Source organism: Telopea speciosissima, chromosome 1, assembly GCF_018873765.1.
Source record: "Telopea speciosissima isolate NSW1024214 ecotype Mountain lineage chromosome 1, Tspe_v1, whole genome shotgun sequence".
In the NCBI taxonomy this organism is placed as follows: Eukaryota; Viridiplantae; Streptophyta; class Magnoliopsida; order Proteales; family Proteaceae; genus Telopea; species Telopea speciosissima.
The window spans coordinates 40,934,958-40,962,854 of record NC_057916.1 but is presented as its reverse complement, the minus strand read 5'-3'; the positions used below and the strand labels follow the sequence as shown (position 1 = coordinate 40,962,854).

The 27,897-nt window shown below is 40.8% G+C and overlaps 1 long non-coding RNA gene across 1 annotated transcript; it reads left to right on the top strand.

Moving 5' to 3' along the window:
* The first annotated feature begins 2,623 nt into the window (after window positions 1–2,623).
* LOC122648864 lies at window positions 2,624–26,119 on the top strand. The gene is made up of 3 exons (XR_006331138.1): window positions 2,624–2,841; window positions 25,596–25,598; window positions 26,108–26,119. It is a non-coding gene; the product is annotated as an uncharacterized LOC122648864 (long non-coding RNA).
* The last annotated feature ends 1,778 nt before the right edge of the window (window positions 26,120–27,897 follow it).

Here is a 27,897-nt window from a genome sequence, read left to right as displayed (position 1 = left end):
GTATCAGAATTTGCATCGATTAATCCTCTTGAATAGAGTAATGCTTTTCCCTGAACTCCCCCTCTATTTCTCCTTCTTGATCAATCTCTCTCTCTCCACTAGTTTCCTGATAGAGAGAGAGAGAGAGAGAGAATTGAAGAAGAATTTCTCTCCAATAACATTATTTCTCGTACTATAGTCCGAATCAGAAGCCGTTTCGGGCGTTGGATCTTAGGGGTGACCTGGGTGCATTGAAGGTGCCGGCTTGGCGGCTAGGGATCATATCTTTGGAACAGGGGTTGGTTGCGCTGTAATATCAGTGGACCTTTCACGCAGAGATCTTTCATAGGGGTTCTCCCATATAACACAACTGAGGCAAGTGGTTTTTTCTTTCAACCGAAGCTACATTCTAAATCGATGGGAATCCCCCTCTGCCATCTCTCTCGCCCTCTCTTCCTTGTCCACCATCCCACCCATTTTGTCCATTTCAAACCTCCAAAGAACAAATCCTACAAATATATTCTGTAAAATCGTTGAGATCCCAAGATCACTGGCATTGGTACTGCTTCTCATGGATATATTCGCAAAAACCGAACTGAGATTCATCAACTATTTCAGCAATAATAGATGTTTATGAATGTTTAGAACTTGGACTGTCAAAAGGTGATTAGGATGTGATTTGGAGATAAGGAATTAAACTGTCTACCCCCAACCCCCTGCTGTGGCTTTAGTGGAAGACAAATGTAGCTATTCAACAACCGATAATGGCGAATCTCCTTCAATGATAAACAAAGACAACAAGAAATAAGACAGTCGCTGTTTACAACAACACGTTGGAAAAAAAAAAAAAACAAACACAATCACCTTACTCTTCTGCTATTAAAGGGAACATGGGCGGTTATAACTTATAACTAATGAAGGATGACCGAAGACCGGGGAAGAGGAAGAAGAGGACGAGTCGGAGTCGGAGTCGGAGTCCGAGCAAGGTGAGCGGGATGAGAATGTGAGGGATTAATCAGAATTTTCCAAAATGCCCTCTCAACTGACACTGTGACCTTTATTTGGGGAGGGACCAAGGGTCTTGCGAATTTACATATGTAGACCCTTCAACCAATTAACACATCATTATATGACGATAAAAAATGTCCGGTTACAAATTCTGCTTGTAAACTTCGTGGTTACAAACAGACGCACCCAAGATATAAAATCACATTTAAATGCTACAAATGGTTAATTTTATTTTATTTTATTTTTTTTTTGGTTGAACTACAAATGGTTAAAACATGATTAATGAAAACTAACAACATGCCTATGAATCATCAAGAGTACGTAAAATGCTAAAGAAATGTAAAGTGGTAAAAGTACCAAAATACCCCTATTAGGACAAAAAGACTTTTTGTGCATGGTTATGATGCATGATAGACATGTATATACATGAAAATTTTCTAAAACACCTTAAGACAACATGTAATACATGAAATCATTTTTATATTTTTCCACTTTTTATTTTTATTTTTCACAACAAATAGATTAATGACGTTTATGTTCTTAAACGGGGTGGAGAACACCAGCGAAATTAATCTAAGCATACATGTCAGTTGCTAATAATCACATAAAATCAAACATTATGAGATATGCATAATTATTTTGTGAATTTATGCATTTATATTATTTTTATATTTTCTAAAATGCTAAAAAGAAGCAAAACAAAGAAAATTATAAAAAAACCCTCACAAACCCGAATTGACTCAAACCAGATCCCGTATATAGTAATTTGAACATGATATTTAACATGGTTATAGTGGTTTCATGCAACACACACACACACACACACACACACATACAGGTTGAGATTTTACATGGTTCAAAATCCTTCACAGGGACATAATGGTGCAAAATAAAATGATTTGGACCTCAGAATTTTCAGTGAATATCCATCACTTTGAGAGACATCTCTCATAGAAATTTCAGAATTTTTACACACTCCTGCTATTTTTAATGAATTTGTTACCGAAAACAGACCCTTTTTGCTAAAATAAATTAAAATAAAGGCTAAAAGGTGGCGGTATGTACGTAATAATCGCTTGACAGGACGTTCTTCAATTGATAAATGTTGATTTAGCCTCTTCAAATCTCAGCCGTTGTATTATTTACCTAAAACCGGCTGTGGCGGTGATCTTTCTCCACTCTCCGTGCCTCTCCAGCTCCCGCCCTGCCTTGCCCTGCCCTCTCTTCTCTGTTCTGTACTCTCCACTGCAGACCCAGTAGCCCTTTCCCCACCCTCTCTCTCTCTCTCCTTCTGCCCTCTTCAGCAATCGATTTTTTGTTTTCCTAATGTCATAGCTTTTGATTAGATTTGTACTTCATTTTTTTGCTTCTTGCCGATATGGTTTTCTTCCCTGATTTTGGTTATCTTATTCTATTCTTAGAGTATGAAGGACTGTGATTTCTTAGTGAGAGTTCCAAGCTTTTTGATATATGCTTGGGTCTTTAGGAGATGACTGCAGATGGAATAGGTAGTATTCGAAAATTATTGATGGGTAATTTTCCGAAGCCTAATTTCGTGAGATTCTTACTGGGCCAAGGTGTAGTCTCTATGATAATGGTAATTTGGTCAGTTAGCTTCTGGAAGAACATTAACGCTAAACCCAGATGCCTCTTTCTTCGTTCCAAAGCCTCCAACAGCCTTCCGCCAATTAGAGGATTTTTCTGCAGAGTGGTGGGAGTTGGTGAAGACCTCTACATGGTTCGGTGACTACTAGCTTTACCAACATCAGGAAGAGGCGAGCTTCATCAGCGAACTACATTGATAATGATGACGAAAACATAGCAAATTTGTGGCCAGACTCTTTCGATCTTGGCGTTGATGAGGAGTATAGTCTGAACTCTGAAGGCGCAATTGTTGGGTGGGTGGGATTTGATGGAAGATCAAAATGAATCAACGTTATCAGCTCTTCACTTGCAGAAGGGAGCCCATAGAATGACTTAAGGGCTGATGTTTAAGCCCTAATGACGACCCTCAACTTGTTCAAAATCTTATGCAAACTAAGAAAAACCAAGTATGTGTCGGAGCCTGCAAAATATAAGGAGAAATTCCCCCAATGCGTAAACCCAAAAAAGTATCTCTCTCTGGCTCGCTGCAAACAAAACCTCATTAAAACAATTTTTCGTACTTTAATAGAGAATGGGAAATTGGCGAGACAGAGCATGGTGTTGTGGGTTTGCAATGACGGAGGAGAGAGAGCGAGAGACAGAGGGCGGGGAAGGGCTGAGGCCGAGCAACGATAATGGCTATAAATTTGTCACCGTAAAAACTAAGAACCGGTGACACGAAGAAAATCAATTGATGGGTTAGATTGCTTCATGCCACATGTACGGTTAACATCAAAAAGCGTGAAAATAAGTTTTTTAGACGTATGTGTTGCTAACCCCCACCCTAAAATAAATATTAAAATTTAAAAATAAAAAAACTACCCTTAAAACGTGGAAGTATCTGGTATCAGTTTAGGTAACTCCAATGGTCGGGTAAGTTCACCGAAATGGCCCGAATCACCGCTTAAATTAGCGGCCGGAAAGACAAAAATGTGATGAATAGGGAGTATTTGGGTAATATTTTATCTCTAACCGTGTGCAATTTGGGGATGAAGTTAAGGAGGTTTGGAACAGGGAAGCAAATTGTTTCTCAAGGTAATTTTATATGAATTTTTAACTTTTTCCTCCGCCTCCAAAATAAGCTCAAAGGTGGGATTTTTATAGCCTACCAGGTGTTCGATGAAAAAACCAAAAGGCGCAGGGGACAGGAGCGCGCGGACAGGGGCAGGTGGCGGGTGCGGCAGGCCAGGCATGGGGGCGTGGCCCAATGACCAAAGCCTTTGTGGCCAAGATGGTTTGGAGGGCTTTGTCCCTCCTGCCGACACTAGGTGACTTGGGCTGGGTCAAGCCATGTTGACCCAGATCGGGCAGTCCGGATATCGAGAAACCCGTCAGGGGTAAAACAGTCATTTTTGTAAAGTTATTGAATTTGGGTGAAACTTCATGTGTGAGCTTAAAATGGTTAAATAAGTTTTCCTTGGGGTTTAAGCTCTATTTGGGACAGTCTGGTCACAAAAGTGGGGTAGGGGTAAAATGGTAATCTTTGTCATTCAGTCACCACGTGAGTTAGTCGAGCTTTAGTCATCATCATCGAGACGCTATTCCAAGGTGTCAAAATGTGGTGTCTACAAGTGCAAATTAAAGCGTGCGTCAAACAACTCCCCCTTCCACATGCCATTATCGAATGAAGGATGTCGTTCCATACATCGTCTAGATCGGACAAGACCATATCATTCTCTTGGATCAACTGAAGGGTGTCGTTCCATTGCTTGGCAAAATCGGCCAAAGCTACACCATTTGCTTGGTTTAACCGAAGCATGTTATTCCATATTTACCAAATCAGTTAAATCAGCCAAAAGCATATCACCTCCTCGGACCAATTGAAGGGTATTGCACACATTCGTGATCAGCCGAAAGGTACCACACCACTGGCCATACATTCATGATCGAACGAAAGGTGTCAAATCACTATCATTCATTCATGATCAGCCGAAGGGTGTTGAATCGCTTTTGTACATTTGTGATCGGCCGAAGGGTGTTGAATCATCATCATGCATCTGTATGTGATCGGCCAAAGGGTGTCGAATCACATCCATATATTTGGAACTGGCCGAAGGGTGCCGAATCATCATCATAAGTTTGTATGTGATCGGATGAAGGGTGTTGAATCACATCCATATATTTGGAATCGGCCGAAGGGTGTTGAATCACTCCCGAACCAAGGATCAAGACCCCTATTTTCCATCACTCCCTAGTAGAGTAATCCTCTTACTTTTGTGATTGTCCAGAAGGCATCATATCACACCAATTCCCCGGAAACCGGTCAAGAGGCACCAAATCACCCCTATGTTTTTCATTCTCCAATCAAAAAATCAGTCCCATATCCCTAGTGGAGTGATTACCCCTACATACCCAGTAAAATACTCACTCCTGCATCCTCAATGGAACCTTCATACATCTGTTCCCAGTTCATTAGTGCCTTATCACTCTCATACATATGTTCTCAGTTGAGTGGTGCCTTATTATCCTCACACATCTGTTCTTGGTTGAGTGGTGCTTTATCACCCTAACACATTTGTTCTTGATTGAGTGGTGCCTTATCACCCTCATGCATCTATTCTTAATTGAGTGGTGCCTTATTAGCCTCACACATTTGTTCGCTATTGAGTGGTGCCTTATCATCTTCACACATTCTGTTTTCGGTTGAGTGGTGTCTTATCACCCTCATACACTTTGTGACCGGTTGAGTAATGCTTTATCACCCTTATACATTGGCAATCGATCAAGGGAGCCACCTCACCCTCAACCCTTAGGCATATGGCCATCTAGAATGCCAATATGGAGTATCTTTCGAAACTATCTTATCCTTATAAAAGGTTAAGCGGATATTTGAAAATCGTCTTAAGTCTTATGAAAGATGATGCAAGTGATTTCTTACCGTTTGAGTCTTATAAAGATGAAGCGGTTGATTTTTGACCATCTAAGTCTTATGAAAGATGAAGCAGATGATTTCTTACCACCTGAGTCTTATGAAAGATGATGCGGGTGATTTTTAATTGCCAGTCTTATAAAGATTCTAACCGTCTGAGACCTATGAAAGATGAAGTGGGTGAAATCTGACCGTCTAAGTCTTATGAAATGGGTGATTCCAAGATAGATATAGCCTTTTATGAGGCAAAATGAGTTATGATTCTAAAATTGACATAGCCTTTTGTCCGGCGAAGCGGATTAAGACCTTAATACAATCGATCGAATGGTGCCTGTTATTCGTGGTTGACTACAAGATGCTAAAACATATAATAATTACAAAATAATTAAATGAACTTTGTAATTGCATTAATCATAGATTTTTCATAGCATCACGATTTTTTTTAATTGAATATTATCTGGGACCCGGGGAAGCCCCTAAATTTTATTAGAAATCAAAACCAAATAGGTACAATGGAGGGGACATAACCCACCTTACCCCAACCCAAGGAGAGACAAAAAAAAATCTCTAAGCTCAAATCATATAAAACTAAAGCCCAAACCCATAAAAGAGAGACACAATTACATATGGAAAACTGGTAAACTAGCTGTATCCTCTCGAAGAATACAAGAAAGGTCTTGAGGAAGGTCCTGATGCGAATGGAAGGAAGTGCAAACCATCGAATCATAAGCTAAATTAGCCAAGAGATCTGCTGCACGATTATTTTTTCTAAAAGAAAAGCAAACATTTGCCTCAAATAAGTCAATCAAGTGAAGAACTTCTTGGGACCAATACTCGCAACTCCATAACAGGAAAGACCTCATAGAGACAAAGTGCACGATTGTTTGGGAGTCAAAGTTGACATGACAACTTGTATGACCCAAAGCAGCACACATGCGGAGGCCATATAAAAGAGCCCTCATTTCCGCCTCAAGATTGGTGCAAACACTATAGTAATTGGCAAAGGCCATAATAAAACTTCCATTCTGACCACGAATAATGCCACCTCCTCCACTAGAACCTAGATTTCCCTTGCTAGCCCCATCAATAATAATTTTATTCCCATTAAATGGGGGGCACCAATAGACCGGACGAGGAGCACACTGCTTGATAGATGGGGAATTGATCTTAAGAATCTTTAAAATTTGCTCATCCTTCATAGTAGTTTGCTTTTTAGAGAAGGATGGATAAGGAATTTCTTGTACCAAAGCTTTACTTTTTCAATAATCGTCGTGCGCACACCACTACCATGCTGACGATTATTTCTTTCTTTCCAAAGTTTCCAAATGATGAAAGAGGGAACTATCGCTATAAAATACTCATATAAACCATGGGAAGCTCCTTGCGACTGCTAAAAAGGATCTCTGGTCCTCACATCTTGAGTGGGAAGAACCGCCACATCGAAAAGCCTACTGAAAAATTCCCAAACTTTTGTAGCCGTGCCTCCTAACACCAGAACGTGAGAGGAGGTTTCCTGCTAGGGATTTATACAATAGACACATTTGGAAGACATCTAGATTCCTACCTGCATTACCAACGCATCTATTGCAATATTCCCTTTAAGGATCTGCCAAGTAAAGAAACTGATTTTGGAAGGCACTGAGAAATTCCAAATCCATTTTGTCACACACCAAACCACCCCCTGGGAGGATTAGGTAGGTGACCTGAATTGTACTGCAGCAATCCGCCAAACCCCAAGGATCTAGAAGCAGTTAATCCGTTCACAGACACACACATCCACCATAATACATAATGTAAAACTCAGAGTGTTGCGGAAAGCTATATTTACATTAACTTAAAAAGAAAAACAAAGGAAGGAAAATATATACATCATCAGTGTTTTAGTTCATTCTCTCTCTCACTCCTAGAACATTAGCAGCTCCTAACTCTATCTGACACAGCCTTATACAAAAGAACATAAACAGGGCAAGGCAACCCGAGCCCCAAAAACAAAGTTGTACAAAAGATGGAATCTCCAACAAAACAAAAGTTGTCCCAAGGTCAAAACAGAGTCAGCTGCACCTCTCACGGGTCTTCCTCAGCTACCACAAAAAATACTCGTACCAGTGGTATGACCTTCGTCCGGGTCCATACCAATATCGTCATAACCACCATAGCTTGCCTCCGGGAGATAAGCGTCCCCGCCACAGTAACATCCACCTGTAGGATCATCTAACAGAAACATATATAACAGAGTGTGAGCTCCACCGAGCCCGTGAATGAAATATCACCATGTATGCACATGCAATCACAATCATATGAGTCCTACATGGAGTGCAGTTCATTTTATTGGTTAGCCACCTAACATCACAACTAAGGCGGGTTAGTGGTACTACAATCCCCAATACATGTATCCATGGTGCGGGCTTTTAACCTCTTCCCGTGATACACCCATTGAGTTGTCGGAGAGGACCGATCAGCTCCCGCATCAGTCACCAAGGTCAGCTCGACCAACCCTCTAGGATTAACCTGTGAGGCATCCATCCTTTCTTTCACATATCACATTTCTTTTCTGGCTTATAGCTCATAACCACCTCTTCGGTGCATAATATTTCTCTTTTCTTTTCTTTTCATTTCATTTCTTTTTATCTTTCATATGGTCACTCTCACAGGCATCCAACACCTTAACCCCTGTTGGCAAGGGTGCATAGCACAAGTAATGATACTCTAGTCCAATGCATCTATATGGCATCGTATGAGTCGAATGGTGTCAACCGTATCCCATTCTATGGGCTACCACATGCCTCATTTCCAAGCTGGCTACGACATCTAGTCTAGCAATTCACATACAACATTCAATGTCCAATCACAAAATTCACCAGACAAGTATTCTTTATTCAATAGAATTCACAGTAATTGAATTAAGTGAACAGTGTAATAGTATCATTATAATTTGTGTTGACATATTAACCATGTCACATTTACATACACGGTGTAATTTCACTCGCCTTGTTCTGGTCCTACTAGTTCAGCTGTTGGTTCTGTTCCATTTGGTATTTGACTGTGCACCTCGAGCACAAGATCAAAACCTAATTTATCGGATCATAAATGTGTGTCAATTAATATTTAAAGTTACATTAATATCCTAGTGTTGGTCTAGGCTTACTGGTCTGACTTGTATTCATACTAGTATTACTTGGGATTTCTCTAGGTCTTGCACTGGGCTTTCGGGTCTATCTCCCGGTGCATCATCTAGAGATATGGAATTTATTTGACTTGGTACCTAGATAGCATAGTCAGCCAATACATGGCCCAAACAGCCACAGAAACCAATACCCAGGTTAGCAGTTCATTTGAAACCAATCCTGGACATGGTTACCTGGCCCTGTGGGGCCCATTTGAGTACCTAGGGTATGGAGGATAGCAAGCATAAGTGGAGAGGGATATTTTGGTCATTTATCACCTCACCACACAGCCCATAGGTCACTGGTGAAGGCCCAAAAAGACAGGACACAAATTGAGCCCAATTTATATCTCTGGGCGTTTCACTGGGTGATTGGATCAATCGCCCAGTGCATCGCCCAGAGCCTGTTTGACATGGGTTTGGGCAATTTTTCTTGGATTTTGCAGCAGGGGCTGCCATGAATTCGATCACGGATGCATGAGGGATGGTCATGGACCATAATTAGAGTAAAATCCATTGGTCAAAATGGTTTTGGGTTTGGTTTTACCATTTGGAAGCCAGGAGGTGTTCTGACAGCACAGAGAACAACTATCTAGGCTGAGCTCAAGCTCAAGGATTTAGTTTAGGCTGCATGCAGGGCTTCTTTTACGTATATTTTCATGGTAGGACATTGATCCTATAATAAGATATGCAAGGATCACCATGCATGCAAAGATCCATGACCAGACTGCCTATTCTGGGTGCAACTGTGCTGTGCAGTCAAGCACAGAGACTGACTTCAGTCTCAACTGTAAAAACAACAGTAAAACTTGCTATATTATGATCAGATCTTACATGCAATGGCTTTGCATGTTAGATCTGATGCAAGGCATTCCCATGGTGTTCTGGGCATTACTAGCCAGAGATACCACCATCAGAGCAGAGATCAGAGTACAACCATAGAAACAGCAGCACACAAGGATTATGATCATTACCTGGAGGTTGTTTGTGGCTGGATCAGTGCTCTGAAAGCAGCACAAGTCTCCTTCCTTCTTCTTCTCTTTCTCTTTCCTTCTCTTCTTCTTCCTTCTCCTTCTCTTTCTCTCTTTCTACTCAGCTACAACAGCAAGGACGAAATGAGGAGCTTCCCCTCCTATTTATAGAGTTGGGCTGACTAAGGCCTATTTGGTCTTAGGCTCCCTTTCCCAAGAATGCATTTTTAAGTGCATTTTGGGCCATTCTGGTTGCACTGGTGGGGTCCACATGGCTCCAGGGGTGGGTAATGGTTCCTAAAATTCTCATCTACCCCTAAAGGGTGTTCATGGTCTATATGGGTGGTCCCCATATGTCTGGAGTCCAATAAACCCATTTTAGCCACTCTGGGTGATTCTCTAGGCCTTTGGGCCAATCACCCAATGCATCGCCCAGAGAATGCAGCATTGCTAAATAGGCCTTGGGCTTGCACAGGTGCTTGGCCTATGGCTTAGGCATTGCACCAACACCTCATCTAAGGTCTGACACACATTTGAACAGGTACGGGCCCCACATATATGGATAGGAGAGAGAGTACCTAGGGTTGATGCAGTACATCATGATGTGGACAGTGCAGTTGCATGGGTCTGCAACCCATCTTCTGACAAGTATATAGGAGGACATCCTCAGGGGTTCTCCACTGAATTCAACCATTGGAGTGATACTACACAGTGTGTTTAGGTCTCTGGTCAGAGGTCCCTGTCCTTCATCCAAAATTCCAGTCAGTAAGGGGTAGGTTTGACACATTTGGCATAGGAAATTATAGGGCAAATGGTATAAAGAGAATTCCAAATAGATTTAATAGTAAAGATACCATTTCTAGTCGGAGTCCAAGCAAATCAGCTGTTCCTATCTGAAATTTTCACGTTACTATTGATGACTCTTTCGTGAACAAGATCATTATCAATTAAATACATCACCGATTGATCTGAAGATCCATCAGATGCAACACATCTTTAACTCTAATATCAAAACCAACCTAAAGAGCACCATTCACATAATCAATCAGAGGATCCTCTCTACTCCAATCATCCAGCCAGAAGAGGACATTGCCCCACCCAATCAAACATTTAGATTTGGATAACATGATGTCTTTGAGGCCAAAAGAAATCTTCCAAGTTTTTGAACCATACATGTTCGATTGTGCCAAAGCAATGTGATTCTCATTAAAAAAATTGGCTTTGAAAAAAGAACTCTAAAGAGAACTTTCACAAAAAGCCTGCCAAAGACTCTTGAGTCTCATGGATAGGTTAACTTCCTCCAAAGGTCAAATACCCAAGCCCTCCCTCCTTCAAAGGCTTGCTGATTTTATGCCAACTAACAAATGTCAACTTTTGTCAAATTCTGATTCGGTCCAGAGGAAATTTGAACAAATAGAGTAAAATCGAGTTATGACTATCTGAGGAACATCTAGGCATGCTAAGTGGAATGGTGGATAATACATGCTTAATAAGACTTAATCTCCCCCCAGAGGTCAAGAGCTTTCCTTTCCAACCCGTCACTTTTTTCCTCACCTTTGCTAGAATATTTTTAAAGTAGGAAACCTTTAGTCTTTTTGTATAAAGAGGGTTCCCAGGTAGGTAATTGGCAGTGATTTCCTTTCAAACCTTGTAATTTCACCAACCACTCTACTTTGAAAATATGAAGCTTTATGGTTCATGACAAAACAGCTTTTTTGCCGATTAACAAGTTGGACAGAGTATATTTCACACCATGAGATAAAGCCCAAAATCTGTTTTAGAGAAGATTTAGGACCTTTTGAAAAATAATTGCGTCATTAGTGAACAAGCTATGAGAGATACCTGGGCATCCACAAGGAAGGTGAAAAAAGTTGGCACCACCTTAAAGGAAATTTTTTTTTGAGCCTCTACTAAGAACTTCTTTAGCCATAATGAATAAGGTAGGACATAAAGGGTCCCCTTGCCATAGACCCCTTGTAGATCTAAAAAAAACCAGTTGGCCGGAATCCATCACTACAAAGAACCAACAATTTTTAAGCATATTTTCAATGAGACCTATCCAGTTTTGGCAAAACCCAATTTCTGCAACACATCAACAAGAAAGCTCCACTCAAGACTGTCTTATGCCTTAGCCATATCTAATTTTAAAATGATATTACCACCCTGAGTTGTTTTGTTAAGGTCTTGAACCATCTCCTGGACAAGAGGGATATTAACATGGATGCATTGACCTTTAAAGTATTCCCTAGTGGAGTTGCTATTGTGAGGGCAATGCGATATGGCGGGGGATCACCATGTGGCCTCCACCTCATCCCCTCTCTTTGGGGAGAAGAGAGAGGTGAGTGGTATGTAGGGAGTCGCCGACTAGAGGAGGGTCTAGGCCCAAAAATTGTAATGTAATGACTCTCATGTAATGCCCTTTTTGGGACAAATGGTCCGTTGGTCTGGGTACGGGTCAAGTTACTGTCTGGGGAAGGTATTAGGCACCCCAATCCGCCCGAACTTGCTAGTCTTTCTATTGCTAGGCAGAGAAAGGTCGTAACATGCTTTTGGGGAGAATGTAAAGTACAAAGAGAATGAATAAGGTACAAAGAAAGATGAGGAAACATACCTAGAAGTTTGGCAGTATGGTAGGGGTTAATATATAGGACAGTAAAGAAATGACTCAAAACCTAGATAACCTAAGTATGATGGATACTAAACTAAGCATGGTAAAATAATGAATGCCCATGCATGGAAGATACAATGTGAAGGAACGAAGAGAGACAAGGAGTGTGTGTGATCACCATCTAAAGAGATGGAATCACGTTCCTCCGGAGATGCAAAACGAAATAGAAAGTGAAGACCAAGTAGACTAAGTAATACTTAAGAGTGAAGAGGGACCTACCTAGTTTGAAGACAACCAAAACAAGGGTGTGGAGGTTTCCCTTTTGTAATTCAGGAGCTTTGTACATGGAGCAAGTGTGGATGGTAGCACTCTAGGAGACAAGGAAGCAATAGGCTAAGGCCAAGTAAGGGCCAAAGGCTAAAGACTCAAGGCACTAGAGTGGGGGAGTTGAGATTGGAGTACGCAAGCACTAAACAATGTGTAATTGATATAGGGACCCTCCTCAATGTGAGAGGGGGTGTATTTATAGATGAAGAGGGGTGTGTGCACTACTAAATTCATGTACGGATGTTGGGTTTGATCCAGATCATCGAAAGGAGGTGTCTTTCCATCGACGGTGAGTGTTTGGTCAAGGTTATGGCCAATGGTGCGTGGGCATATGTTTAGTTGTCTTAGGAAAGGTTTCTTGGGGCTTAAGAAAGCCAAAATATGCATCCAAGGTGCCAAAAATAGGCTTGTTCGTGAAAGGAATCGAAATCGGAGCTAAACATGGCAAGTTTTGGCTTCTCGAATTTGCACAGATTCAACAGTGAACTGGGGTCGAATCGACATTGAGGAGGGTGAGGTCAACATCGAGTGGCTGTCGATGAACAACACTCAATATCGAGGGAAATGACTCAGCTGTCATTGTTTAAATTCTAAATGTCGAGGTAAGCTAGACAGTATGGATGCTCTGCTCGACAGTCAAAGGGTATGGCTCAATGTCAATGGAAGGTGGGATCAATGTTGACTCAGGGTCTTTGAGTGTCGACCTAGACTTTGGTGTCGAAAGGGATGGTTTGGCTTATTTGGGCCAGGGTCTATGCTGAGCCAATGTGGTTCTAAGGGGTCTGTGTCTGGGCTAGCCTTTTCAGAGGATCTTAGAGGGCTTGGAGGTTCTGGTTTGGGCTCCGACAAGGGTAAACAATGATCGATAAACAGATTTGGGCAGTGTACACTGATGCTACATCCATAGATATAATGGCTCTAGGCCTTGGAAGGTACTCATCAACGTTATGGAAAACCTTTGGGGGGAAAGACAAAATGAGGTGTCTACACGTGGATCACGGCAAGAAGATAATCACTATTGGCATTTGCGGCACGACAGGTTCCCTTATATATAGAGGACCCCTCTCATTTGGACACACCTCCAAGTCTCCTCGGGAAGCACATCCCAACTAGTTTTTTTGGCCTTCTGAGTGTCTAAGAGGTCTCTTTAATCCATTTCAGAGTTCACCCCAACTTTTGCCTTGAAACACGTGCTACGGTGATTCTGTCTGAAACCCTAGCAACACAATACTTCTTTTTATTACCTATTTTCATCTTGATTTACCCATATTTTCACCAAATCCTCGTCAAGTAGCCTCCATTGGTCCCTTGGGACACTGTTACTCTGTCGGAAGTTCGAGCTATGGGTTCCCAAAATTACTTGTGATGTCATTACTCTGCCTAAAGTTTGAGTAACCAGAACCCATCTTGCATAACCGTTATTCTATTCGACAAGAGAGAGGCAAGCCGTTTGTCCGTCTCTACCTAAGCTGGGAGACATTTTCCATTTCATATCTTTTTGCATTGTTCTTTATTTTATTGGTTTTACGTGCAGGTATACATCTCTACTTTTTCCCTTACTTTTGGCACAATATAGACAATTAAAGTAACTAGTTTCAATGTACATAGTATTTATTTTTTTTTTACAAGAATAGCATTTTGACTTCTCTTTTTTATGATTAATGCATTTCAAGTTAGCCTTTCATGTTGGTATAAGACATATATCATTATGAAAAAATATTTAAAATCAAGCATCTAGTAGAAAGATCAATTTAACCGGGTGAGATGGGGTGCTAACACCTTCACATTCTTGTAACCAGACTAGTTACCCAGACTCTCTAACCGGACCATATGGAATCAGGTAACCTTTCCATTCATCCTGGATAGGGCTACCACTCATTGGGTCCTAGGCCCGAATCTATGATGGTGACTTATTTTATTTTAATATATATATGTGGCAAGATTTCAAGCCCCCATTTTAATAATGAATCTCGACGGTAAACCAACCCCTGTCACCAAGGGGACCCAAACCAAATGGATCCTGCCCGCAAGGTGGATAAACCCGTATCTAGAGGTCGTGCTACCCACAGTTGGTTCAACCCATGTGTTTTTTCAAGATTAGCCCATGGTTCATTTGAATTAGAAGAGTGATTTATGTTTGGAAGAAAGGGCATTTTGGGTAAGATATTAGTTAAGTAGAGTTGCATAGTCTTCTATTGGGCTTTTGGGTTAGTGGAATGAATTTAAGGCATGGGGAAAATTGGAAGTCTATGGTGGGATTGACATTATTACAACACAACCCTTGTTCTTGGGTTAGTTAGTTATTTAGGAGCTGTTGATCCAGTTAAAAGGGGTTTATTAGAGGCTTAATGGAGACTAGAAAGGACCCTATAAAAAGGGTTAAGTTGAGATTACGCTAGAAATTTCAACAACTTGAATTGAGAGAAAAGAAGAAGAAGATGATTTAGAGTACTATAGGTTTATGAATTTGGGAATTCAAACATATAATTTGGGTCTTAGATGCTTTGTATCCTTGAGTCTTGCCACAAATTTGAAGTTTTTTAACTGAGTTGCAACTTGATAAAAAAGGTGAGTGTGAATCAGATTCTACGTTGAATGAGGTTCATATTAAAAAGTTAGTTTCTTTTGGACTAATATGTTTAAGGCTATCTTTGAAGGGGACATTTATCAACTAGGGTAGTGGTTAATGTTGGATCGAATTGCTGTAAGTAAAAACTTGCATAGAAATTCAAGTGTTACAAAGTTGTAAGGTGAGTTACTTATTTTTGATTAGTTTGTAATATTGTGTTCATAGTTCTATTTAAGTGTTAATGAATGTTTAGGATTAGTTTTAGTGTGTTATTTATTCCATTAGAGGTGCATAGTAAGTTGAGGTAAAACGTACCCCCATGAGAAACCTCCTGAATCTCCAAAAGCCCTATGCAGAGCTACTCCTCGTGCTGGGTTTCTGGGCAATCTGGCGAGCCATCGGGTTCTATCGGCAAGCCAATTGAGGAACCGATGGACACTAGTTGCCTTTGGAACCAGTAGGGTGTTGGATTTATGTGTTCCTCAAAACTGGTTCGGTCCTGTTCAATCCAGTTTTACTTTGTATTCAACCTTTATACATTTTGGTTTAATATTATCACATGCGATATAAACTTTTTGAGCACTATGTGTCCATAAGTATTACTTAAAATGGTAGTCAGGACTAGGGTTTGGGCTGGGCACCCTTATCCTATGGTCGTCGCATTGGGTAATGCCTAGACATGTGATGTTAGGGTACGAATGCGAGTACTCACATGTTCGATGTGTGTATTGGCGATGAATCTACTTTGTCGATTCCCTCATGTGTTACTGCTAGATGTAGGATGGGATAGACATGAGTTACCGAGACCCTGTACCTGAGGGGACCCTGTCACTGCAAAGTGTGACCGCATTCTTTGGTTCATCAATGACTGAGACTCAAGTGAGTCAAAGCCGGTGTTCTGGGAATGCACGAATACTTTATGAGTGCGGGAGTTACTCAACGTGGTCACCACTGCCCAATTGGGGAACACCAAGATTGAGGTTGTCTGTGAATGGTCAGATCGGAATCTGGATCCAGTGTCGTTTTGAAAATGGTTTTTGTAAAACCTATTTTATATAAAATAATAGATTATATATGATTATTTGATTAAAGTGTTTTATCGAGTTTTGCGGGACCCGATCAGATACACAGACACTCTTGTATGGACATGTACTATGGAATGGGGTTTGGCAGTACTAGTGTACATGCCCTAGATTCTATAATGATGGTGTTGATTAGTGGGGGGTTGTACATGATAATTTATTATCATGTAAGGAGTTATTTAGAATTTGCTAAAATAATTGGTTATTTATTTAATTACTGGATATGGTGCCAATTGTAATTATCCAAAAAATTAAAATAATTAATTAATTAGATCATTCCCTATTAGATTCTGCTTCTTCACCAATTAGAAGCACTTTGAGTTTAAACAGGAAAGCCAACAAAGGGACAGAGAGTCAGACTCTAACTGGGATTTTTTCCATCTAGGGTTTTAGAAACCCTGACTTTATAAAAAGCTAAAAAACGCAGAGGGGGGGTACCAGTGCTCCACATTTTTAGTTGCCCCCCCTCTGGACAAATTTTGGCTCTCCCCCTCTCTCTCTTATGATCTCTTCTCTACCCTTCTTCCAGCTCTCTAGACTTTTGAGAGTTAGGGTTTTGAAAACCTAGATCTGTGACTGAGGGAATTGAAGAGGATCTAGGATTGCCTTAAAGAACCTTGGCTGCATCATTGGAGGTTTAGATCTGTTTACTTCGAGTGCTAATTGAAGGAAGAACCATTGCCTATTCGAGGAGCAACACTTGAGGCTCATCAGGTTAGGAAATTTATGTTAATTTCTATTGTTTTAATTTTATGATTATTCATGGGATGTGAAAGTAACGCAAATCGATTATGTTCCACTGCACATTTGGGTATGAGATGGTCCTTCCATGGGATGGAATAGAGATGTATTTTCTCTATGACATTGATGCAGGCCAGCTTTGCATCTTCTATTGTTGGAAGTTCCTATCAGCCATCTCAGCAATACCCTACATTAATTGGAAGGTTCCTATTATGGAAAGTGCAGGATCTGCTATGGAGAAACACTTTCCTAATTGGAACGAGATTTTAATGGAAACCTCGGTTCACATAGTTTCCTAATTAAAGCGGTTCTTATTATGGAAGTATTGAAGCATTGAATCTTCTATAAAACTATTTCCTATTGGATGACGATCTATACATGGAAGATTTGAATTTGAAATTTCCAACAGTGTGTCAAACTTGCTGATCGGGGAATTTCTATTTAAGAGAAGATTGGATTCTTATTTTTCTGATTTAGTATATTGGGCTGATTGTAGAGAAGATTGTATTCTTATTTTCTGATTGAAGAGAAGATTGGATTCTTATTTTTTGATAGAGAGTATATTGGGTTGATTGAAGATTGGATTCTTATTTTTCTTTTCTTCCTTACATGTACTTAGCTCTAAGCCTATATGTAATCCTCCATGAATGGAGGAAGGTAGTGAAAGTTGAATAAAATTAAGACATTATTCTTGGATCTCAAGAAGAGTATCCCCCTTGCAACTGGTAGTGCTTGTTCGATTGATCAACTCCATTACGAATTAAAGCATTCTCGATTCTCCCGATCCGTAGCTTCCACTAGGCTGCTCCAGACACGGATCCCATTATTTTATGGGATGTCAAAGAGATGGACTAGGCATTGGTTTGTCATACCAAACCCTAATAGGGTCTTAGTAGGGCACCATGGGCGACCATGAAAAACTCTAAAAATTAAAAATAGGATGCCCAAGCCAGTTTAGGATGCCCTAGGGCAACCCTAGGGACAACCCTATTGATCCAAGAGTTGGGAACTCGAAACATATTTTTTATTGGTTTACCATGGTGAACCATCATGATCCCATGGACCGTAGCATTGCCTACATAGGGTTCCACAGGGTTTATGGGAAGAGACTTTGGACGAGGGTACCAACGAGCTACTTGGGATTCGGCGAGACTAGTGCAACCCTGTTTGGCGTTTCTCTTGTTTTGAATGAACCCATTGTGACTTGAGTTTTTGGCTTCCTTAAGGTTTGTGGCACTTTTTTGAGAGGTTGTTTTGCAAATAGGTAATGAGTGACTCAAGCCTCACTTACTCAATTGTTGGCGTTCGATCTCAGATTGTGCGTACTGAGGTGTGGGACATATGATTAAGTATTGTAACCTAATATACGTATGTTGTGAATGAAGCATGATATGAATTTGTATAATGTGATGCAATTACTATATGATGCATGAATTATATAAATTGTTACATGAATGAATGTCATGAAGATGCCTTCAAAATTTTTCTTTTTGTTACTAAAAGATCATTTGTATTGAAAAATGAGAAGAGGTATACAAAAACTAAACTGGCTAGAAGCCAAATACAACTACAAAAAAAAAAAAAAAAAAAAAAAAAAAAAAAAACACGAATTTAAATCCCCCACCTTCGGCATTGCCATCGACAGGGAAATATTAAAAAAAAAAAAAAACAACAAAAGAAAAATCAAAGAGGAAACTGTGAATTCACCTAGAGGGGGGTGAATAGGTGGAGGATGGAAAATTAAAAAATATGCGAAAATAACCAAGTAAAAACAATCAATAAACAAGTAATAATTAGAAGAGTGACACAAAAGATTTATGGTGGTTCGGCCAACACGTGCCTACGTCCACTCCTCTTAACTTAGAGAGAATTTCACTATAAGAATCTTGAGTAAGAGCAAGAGGACTCGTACAACTACTCTTGAGAAGCGAGCAAGAGAAATCAATAAAACTACTCTTGAGTTAATGAGCAAGAGGACTTGACCTATTCTTGATTCCGAGCAAGAGGACTCAACAACAACTTATGCAAAGTAAAATAAAATACTAAGGGGTTTAGAATTTACTTCAAACCTTAGTAAAAAATATGTGCTACCTTTTAAACTATGAAGCTTGAATGCAAATATGTATGAAGGGAGCTAAGTGAGATTGAATGCCTTGGATTGGTACTTGAATTCTCACTTGAGATTGACTTGTTTATGGAGGCTCTTGATTGTGATTAATAGTGATGATTAGAGCCTTAAACAAGTGAGTATTTATACGCTAAGAGGCTTTAATTATTAAGGAATCCAAGTAAGGATAGGATTCTACAAGCCATATATAATCCGGTATGCTGGATGTTAATCCGGTATGCCGGATCACCTAATTTTCATATAGAACAGGGGATTAACGGTCAAATCATAACAGTAATACACTGATCTGGTATGCTGGATGGCTATCCGGTATGCCGGATCAGGGTAAAACTAAGCCAAAAAGGATCCGGTATGCTGGATCATAATCCAGTATACTCCGGAGGGCTACTGTGGCCATTTCCCTGAGACCAACACTGATCCGGTATGTTGGTTCATCAAATTTCTGCTGAAATTTAAGTCCTTTATTTGGACTTACTTGGAAGATTCCAAAAGGGTTTGGTTTTGGGGGGGGGGGGTCCAAAACTCAGTAGTCACATGTCTAAGGGGTCAAATCACCTCCTAAGAACATTCTAAATGGATGAATGCGTGCGTGTGTGCATTACATCAATTGTGACTTAACTATTACACATGTTTAAATACAAAGTCTTCAAATCTTCAATCTTCAAAGTGCTTTAGTCTTCAAAGTTTGATTTGTTGACTTCCTTATCTTTGGAATCATCTTGTATACACTCTTGTGTTTATTCTTGTGTATGCTCCTCCTCACTTGGTGCTATGCTTCAAATCTAAATAACTTAAACACAAGCATTAGTCCAAGGATGGTCTTATTTTGTTATCATCAAAACATCTATGTCATTTTGAGGATGACTTGAAGTGTATAGGGCCATTTGCATTTCCCTAACAGAAACACCCGAAACCTTGGTCTACATTGGGCATCCATTACAATAAAACTTGTAGTCTTTCTGCTGATTTTGCCAAGAAGTCATTAATAGGGTTGGCTTCACGATAATAGTTCATTATCTTCTAATCGATTAAGTTAAGGAATGCTTAGAGAACACACCAGCTTGCCAAACAAACCAGGGGACTTTTTTATAGGACACGAAAAGCAAAACCTCCACAGAATCACATTCTATCCAGACTTTGGAAAAAACCCTATCTCTAGCGTGCTCCATCCCTAAAATAAATGCTTGAAATTCTGCTTCAAAGTTTGTCGTAACACCTAGGATCCTATAAGAAAAAACCACCTTGGCATGCTCATCGTGAAGAACACCACCTAAATGTTTACATGATAATATTTGGATGTTGAGTGAAGTATGACATGCGAAGTTTATCCAAAATGATCATATGTATACGGTCTATGAAAGTGAGATGAAGTTTGATATGCGTTGCAATGAACGTTATATTGAATGGTTATACATGTTATAATGAGAGAAGGAAAGAATGATTTATGAAATGAAAAGAGTAATGAAGAGATGAAATAATGAATGAAAGAGATGTATGTGTGTATGGTTAATGGTAATTTGTAATACAACCTGTGGCTACCGCCCCTTTCTAGTAGGGGTTTATATACTGGATGAGAGCCGACAATGTGCCTTATGCTTACCCTACCTTAGGGCTACAGTGCCTGGGTACATGGGAGAAGGTAAGACTAGTGAAAAGTATCTAACTAGAGCTTATCCTCCCCTGAGGCTACGGTGCATGACACATGAAAGAAGATGAGTTTAGTAAGATGTTATGACCTTGAGCTTGTCCTCCCCTAGGACTACGATGTCTGAACACACGGGAGAAGACTAGTCTAGTATGATGTTTAAATAGCTGAGGGTTTCCCTCCCAGAGCTCCGGTGCCTAGATGCAAGGGGGTAGAGTCCATTTATAATTCTTACTGCATCATCCTCCCCAAGTTACAGTGACCGGGAACAAGAGTAGAACAGTGATACGAGGTCAACTACCACCTTTAGCTTGTTGTGTACTCGGTAGACCACTAAATGGTCATGCACTAACATAAGTAATTGGAAATGAATTTTGATATGCTAACTTGCCATTTAAGCTTGCAAAGTTTATAATCTTGTATATGCATGTGTATGTAATATTTATAGTACCTGATCACTAGGCGCAAGCTCACCCCATTTAAGTTGATGTTTTACTGATGATGAGACTATAAAAGGGGTTTACTCGGCATATGGTCATGAAAGCGGAGAATCTTGATGATGTTATGACGTTTCAGATGTATTTTGAAAGGATGTTTATATTGAGTTCAATGGTCTTTTGTGTAGATGTTTTAATTGTTGGTGAACAGTCTAATGTATATATGTTTATGTTTCTGGTAAAGTTTGTATATAATCATATGAATCATGTAAGAAATGTTTTAATGTATAAATGTAGTTAGCCACTAGTGTATATAACTTTAAGAATGTCTTTAATTGTATCACTTCCACAGTGTTTGTATGAATGATTTGAGCCATGTTTTGTGTTATATTTATATGGTTGATTGTGACCCTTGGGATCGGCACACATGAGAGAATGACCTATCCCCTTGTTCGGATTAAGGTTTGCATGGCATAATCTGGACAGTTGGTGGCCTCACAAGGATTAGAAACCACATTATCCGAATCAGACTTTGTAATATCGAATAGGAAGCATTAATATGCAATGATAAAATGGGCCATGCAATAGAAGGTAATAAGAGAGGGATAATGAAGGCCCCATGGAAGGTAATGGGCTAGATAGAATTGAAGACCCAAATGTTTTGCATGGATGGCTCACGTATGAGCCCCTTATAGGCTCTCTCTCTCTCTCTCTCACACACACACACACATACAAACACACACATACACACACACACACACACACACACACACACACACACACACACACACACACACGCAAGTTAAATTCAGAGTGTCTGTACAGGATCCTGAAGATACTAAAAGGACTAAATGAGAATTTTATTTATTTGCTAATTACACATTAGAGAACAACATTCAACGATGACATACGGGTCCCCCATACATTACTATTTGTTTTAAGTTACCACCAATGTCATCATAATATTCTGCCTTGTAACATGTGGGATCATCCATTCTGGCTGGTGTTACTTTGTCAGGAACTTCAAGTTTAAATTTTTTGCTGACAACCTTAATATAATTCATGTAGGCTGATTTATACTCTTCTTTAGGATCAAAATGACCACTTCCCATTTGAGGCAATACCCTATTCTTAGGGCTGTAGACCTCTCCTCCCCATGCCACAAAAGAAGCACTGTCAGCTAAACTAGTGAATATAGACTTTGGCCAATATCCTTTATGCTCGTTATCATTTATAGAACTCAACCACCAATTCCCAGTTACAATATCCTATCATTAACAAAAGAATAGAAGTGTTAGAAAAAAGAAAATTTTTTTTTTCGATTTAGAAATTTGGCATCAAGTGTTAGAAGGAATGCAAAAATTTCACTAAGCCATGCATGGAAAATATTTATGTAACCCAAGATCTACACTGATAATGTCAATAATACATTTTACCAAAGCCTCGATCGGGCATGGGGCCTCCTACGCTCATATCATATCATAAACCCTATACATTAAACCATAGCATTGTAGTTCATGCATCTGATCCATGCATTTGGGTCGAAAGAGACAGTGGAAGGTGATGTGTTACACTGATAGGAATCGGGTGGACCTTGACGGAAAGCCAGAAGCTTCGGTGAAGGGGTAGGTTTTTAGAGGATAAAGTGGTGATAAGACGGCAAGTGGAACATCAATATTCATCTCCACACAAGTATCTGGCTTCGCCTCCCCCCAAAAAAAAAATTGGTAAAAATGGTAAACATGACAAACTCCAAATATGTTCCATTCAAACACAATTCGAATCCAACAGCGAGTTGGGCCAACAAAATCAAAGCTTTCTACTCTCGGTGATTGATGATAGAAAGTGACTTTGTAATCTTGACTTCACCTTCATAACCATGATATAGAAGACTCCTCTACTCCAAAAATCCCCTGGTTACACGATTTTGATAACCATATGAATGTGTAAGCTATTGGTTTGTCGACCAGCTTGTCCCGTAACCACTCAAAAGGGAGCTAATATTGCAGGCCTTACTGAGTAAGGTGCATTCGGAGTGGAGTAACGGAGGTAGAATACCAAGAGACGTGCTTGATTGAAAACAACTTCAAGCATCATAACAAGAAGGTGGTCATTGACGCCTATCACTCAGATGATGTGCCGGCCCTACTAGGTCAGGAGTTCGATACTACAGGGGTTAGAAATCCAGTCCTTCTTGTCGAGAGGGTAGTGGAATCGGTTCGCCCTCTGTACCTGAAACCAATGTTGGCTCCATACTGGGTAGTGGTAATAAAGGCATCTATATGTATTTGATGCCATTTATAAGTATTAGATAGATTAGGATACCATTAGGAGTACCATAAACACCCTATAAACATATTAAAATAAGGCATACAAATAGGACCTATTAGGGAAACATGCATTCTATGAGCATTCCAATCCATTAATCTCAGAGGTTTAGACCTTACCTGAACGGAGTGGAAATGCAACAGAAGGGATGATCGAAGCCGGCTTACAGTTATGAGCACAACACGATCTCTACAAGCTTCTCCACAGAGAACTCCACACCACAAAACCCTAGGCAACGATGGAAACCTTAGGAAAACACAGAACTTGAAAGAGGGAGAGATCTAATCAATTGATGCACTCCTAGGCTTTATGCCTTATATCTATATATAGGCTAAAACCCTGGGATAGGCCAATCAGAGGAGGGATCGGTCACTTAAGTGACCGTCCCTCTCTCTCTCTCTCTCTCATTTTTGGCTTAGCCAGCCTGCCCCATGTGGGTGGACCAACTGGGCCTCAGGCCCATCACCGATTTACACCTCCCACTCGCCCACATAGGGCGCATATATTATGCATTCAAGTTTCTCTTATTCCGCATTATCCTCTATACAGGTAATGGGGCGTGCGACCTATCGAGATGATACAAGGTAGGAGTACTATATCAAACTTCCATTTAGCCAACATAGTACATCACTCTTAAAAGTCTCAAAATCCCCCAAACGATCTACTTATACCCGATCAAACACTCTCAACCGCTCATGATGAGCAGTGTTAATCCTTGGTATGTAATGTACTCATGACTACGTCGATCACAAATATGACATGTTGCCCGGGCAATGAGTCATAAGACAAAGGTGTAACGTCTAATGGTTTTCCCTGAGCCCCTCATGTCAATCCAAATATCCCCTATAGCTTTCCCAATCGCTTCCCACTGGACCGCATCATCTGTGGTCCTAAGGCAAACGTCAAAGTAGTGTCATTGGGTGTCTTTTTCATGACATTGTCTTAGGTAATAAGGGTACTGTGGGATTAATATAATCCACGTGGCACACATAGTGACGAAGCAGGGATCCATTCGGTCACTCTCACTATCGACCGTCATGAGCACATGCAGTATGATGTGCATGCAATGGCGTAACTCCCACTAGGGTGGGCATGTCACTCGCAATAAATAAACACCATATAGATCTTAGTCTAGTTGCTACTCTCAGCGCCTAACCTGAGTCTCTAGCACAGTCACCCTCATGGTTTCTGCCCAGAACCTCACATCTGGCTTCTAACATGCTACTTAGAATTGTGGTACCTTCCAAGTTGGACCAAGCAAAGGTCTCATCTTAGTTCTAACTAAGGTGCCATAGAGCACACATGCTCATGGGTTCATCTCGCTCGCTACACCCTAGTGCTGAGACGAATCGCCCGTGTGAGTGGGTCGATTCTAAGCCTGGTGACATCTTTACAAACAATGAATGTATACACACAAGATTACTCAAACAAATATATGCTCATCAATAAATGTAAGAGAAATACAGATAATTATCCATCACAAATAAAGTGTTCCTTAAGCAAATATATATCAAATCCGCTTGAGTCCCAAGTTCCTAACCTAAACTAGGCAAACATCTCTGGCAATGGGCTTAGTCAAAGAATCAACCAACATATTGCCAATGGAGATATGATGTAGAACCACTTCACCTCGCGCTATCATGTCTCGAATATAGTGATACTAATGTCAATGTGCTTGGTTCTACCATAGAATTTGGGATCCTTCATAAATGTAAGCACTGTCGTGCTGTCACAGTGTATAAGCACAGTGTCGTCTGAGTGAGCAGAAATGCTAAGTCTTTGTAAGAACCTCCTGAGCCAAACGGCCTCCTGTACTGCTTTTGAACATGCGAAGTACTCTGACTCCATCGTGGACAGGGCAATGCAGGTCTATTTCTTGCTACTCCAAGTGATAGCCCCGCCTCCCAGGATAAACACATACTCTGAAGTGGACTTGCGTGTTGGGAGTGACCCAAAATGCACTGCCCAGATCCTGGCTCGGGCGAGGGAACGATGTGCGTTGCCTGGTGTGCAATAAGGAATTAAAGTTGCACCTTCCCTCACAAGGCATCTTTTGGGAGATTGACAAGCGCTTAATCCTACAATTGGTATCAGAGCAGGTGATCACAAGTTTGAGTCTCCCCGGTGCCATGGGTGCTCTGTTATTGGACGTGCATTTGGGAGGGGGATTATTGGGAGTGACCTAAAATGCTCTGCCCAGATCCCAGCTCGGGCGAGGGAGCGATGTGCACTGGCTGGTGTGCAATAAAGAATTAAAGTTGCACCTTCCCTCATAAGGCATCTTTTGGGGGATTGGTAAGCGCTTAATCCTACAGTACGCCATCTCTATCACTAGCCCAATCAGCATCACTATAGCTTCTCAGTCTCAAGTCTGAACCACTGAAGGTGAGCGAGAGGTCTGTAGTGCCACGTAGGTTCGAAGTATCCTCTTTATTGCCTGCCAATGAGCTAGCCCTACGTTACTCTGGTAACGGCTCGCCATGCTAACGGTAAATCAAATATCTAGACGTGTGCACATCATCGCATACATCAGACTGCCTACTGTCGCTGCATAGGGTATTTTGGACATTTGGTTTCTCTCTTCATCACTCTTAAGGCATTGGTCTAGGCTCAAAGTGCATGCCTTGTCCATTGGAGTGTCAAAGGGTTTCGAGTTGCTCATATAGAACCGCTCCAAGACTTTCTTTATGTAAGTCTCTTGAGACAAACTAAGAAGTCTCCTAGTGCGATCCCTCACAATCTTCACGCCCAACACAAAGTTGGTCTCACCCATGTCCTTCATCTAAAAAAGAGGACAACCACTCTTTAGTGGCGAAAATCATTTTAATGTCATTCTCAGCCAACAAGATGTCATCAACATACATGGAAAGGATAAGAAACCCCGCCTTGGACCGTTTAACATACACACAGTGGTCCTCTTCAATCATATCAAAACCCACGGTGGTAATGGCATGGTGAAATCTAATGTACCACTGCTTGAACGATTGCTTAAGGCCATAGATGGAACGTTTGAGATGGCATACTTTACGCTCATGTCCCTTCTTCTTAAAGCCCACAAGCTGAGCCATAAAGATCTCCTCGTCCAGTTCTCATTGAGAAAAGAAGTTTTAACGTCCATTTGATAGAGTTCCAAATCCAACTTTGCGACAATGACTAGAATGAGGGGTATGGAGGCCATTCTCACCACAAGGGAGAACATCTCAGCATAGTCTATACCCTCCTTTTGGGTATATCCCTTCGCCACAAGAATTGCCTTATACTTTTTAATTGATCCATCTACCTTTCGCTTGACCTTTAGGACCCACTTGTTACCGATGGCCTTGCGCCCAAGTCAAAGATTAACTAACTCCCAGACATGGTTCTTACTCATAGAACTCAACTTATCTTCCATAGCAGCTTGCCACATTTCCTTAGCTGGAGAAGAGAGCGCCTCACTCACTAAGGCTAGCTCATCCTCATCCCTCGGGACACAGACGAGGGAAGCATCCTCTTCAATCTCAAAATGACATTGGGGAATGTGTCCACATACGCACTTACACGCAGAGGGTTCTTGACCCGCAGGTTGTGCGCTTTCATTAGGTAGCGCATTCCCACTAGGCTGATGATCACTCTCACCCTCTCTGGCGATCTCTTGATGAGTGTTTAATTCCTCACCCTTGCCAAGAGTAGGTGAGACACTTTCATCAGTCTCTATCTCGAAAAGATCAAGGTCTTTACTAGCGTCACTAATGCTAGGAAAATCGATATCTAAAAAATCCACATCGCGGGACTTTCTCTCTGTCATTCCTCCATCTTGATGTTCACCGTACACTACATAGCCTGTCGAGGTATCGGAATATCTTATAAAGATACTCTTTTTAGCTTTAGGGCCAAGTTTCTCAAACTTATGGGAGGTACCATGAACATATCCTGCACATCCCCATGGTCGCATATGCCCCAAAGTGGGCTTTGTGCCTTTCCATGATTCATAGGGAGTGGAGGGGACTGACTGTGATGGCACGCGGTTAAGGACGTAGGCAACATTCAACATAGCATCCCCCTAGAAAGATATTCGGAGGTTAGTCTGCGCTATCATCGATCTAACCATATCTAAAAGTGTCTTATTCCTCTGCTCTGCTACACCATTTTACTGTGGAGTGTGGGGAATAGTCAGCTGCCTAGTGATTCTTTTTTCCTCACACTTCTCTTTAAATTGATCGGATAGATACTCGCATCCTCGGTCAGTGCATAGAGTTTTTAACCTCGTGCCTTGCTAATTCTCAACCTCTGCTATAAAGCGTTTGAAGCAATCTAGCGTCTCGTAACGGTGAGCGATCAGATACATATAACCATATCGTGAATAATCATCGATAAAGGTGAGAAAATAGGAAGCGCCATGACGTGCCTTCACGTTCATTG